The following is a 1,194-nucleotide window of genomic DNA, read 5'->3' on the forward strand; positions in this document are numbered from 1 at the left end:
TGAAAAATTATTCTCACCAACAAATGCAAATTTAGAAAATGAGACACGTTGTCAAACCCATCAGATTGTCAAATATCTGACAATAGCAATTGCTGGTAAGTTGTAGGAAAATGGAACCTCTCCATTCTCCATAAAGTACTGTAGAGAGGGAAAATTGTTATAATTTTGGAGAGCAATTTCTTTGATATTATCTAGTAAATATAAATATGGGCATGTTATGTGACCTGGAAAATCCATATCTAGTAAATTTAAATATGAGCATGTTATGTGACCTGAAAAATCCATATGTAGGTATTTACTCTGCAGGGACTTAGAGATGTGTACAAGGATGCCTATGGCAGTGCTGCTGTAATTAGCAACTGTCGAAATCAAACTAAATGTACACAAAAACGAGAGTGGATAAATTAAATTATAGGATATTCACACAAGGGCATTCCATAGAAAAGTTCAAAATGAATAAACTTTACGCATAACAACTTGGTTAATTCTCAAAACACAAGGTTGCATTGGAAAAAGCAACTCGCTAAAGAATATGTGAAGTATGAGACGATTTATGCTAAGTTTAAATATGTGTAAGACGATATCATATATTGCTTTTATGGATGCACATATGTAATTTTAAAGTTGCTAGTCTACGACCATGCTGCCCTGAACAAGCCTGATCTTGTCCGATCTAGGAAGCTAAGTAGGGTCGGGCCTGGTTAGTACTTGGATGGGAGACCACCTAGGAAGACCAGGTGCTGTAGGCATAAAAAAATTAAAAAAATAAGGGATTGTAAGCTGACAAGGTCCTTACAATCTGTGAGGTCAACCAAGGACTGCCTCGCCTAAAAAAAAAATAAAATAAAAATAAAATTGCTAACACTAAGTGATATAGTTATTTCTTATATTACTCAAAACTTTTCCATATGCTTATATTATTTTATAAAACAAAAGTATTTTAAAAAAGGAAATTAATTAGAGGAGGCAAGGCTTTAGGCAGGGAGAACAATTAGGTCATTCAGTATTTTAGGAGAAGCACAGCGGTGGTTTGGATGACGATGGATAGATGGTGGGTGGTGGGAGTGTGGGGAAGAATGCCACATCTTAGAGAACGTCCCCAAACTTTGGGCCTGAGATCACGCTAGTCAGCAATAGTAGCAATAGTGAGTGTATAAGGTCAGTTGGAAATATTTCTGTTCCTCCCTCCATCAC

General features: G+C 36.1%; 1 pseudogene; it reads left to right on the plus strand.

The window, feature by feature from the left end:
- Positions 1-630: 630 nt before the first annotated feature.
- On the plus strand, positions 631-749 carry LOC112484057 (annotated as a pseudogene).
- The last annotated feature ends 445 nt before the right edge of the window (positions 750-1,194 follow it).

Source organism: Pteropus alecto, unplaced genomic scaffold (assembly GCF_000325575.1).
Source record: "Pteropus alecto unplaced genomic scaffold, ASM32557v1 scaffold226, whole genome shotgun sequence".
In the NCBI taxonomy this organism is placed as follows: domain Eukaryota; kingdom Metazoa; phylum Chordata; class Mammalia; order Chiroptera; family Pteropodidae; genus Pteropus; species Pteropus alecto.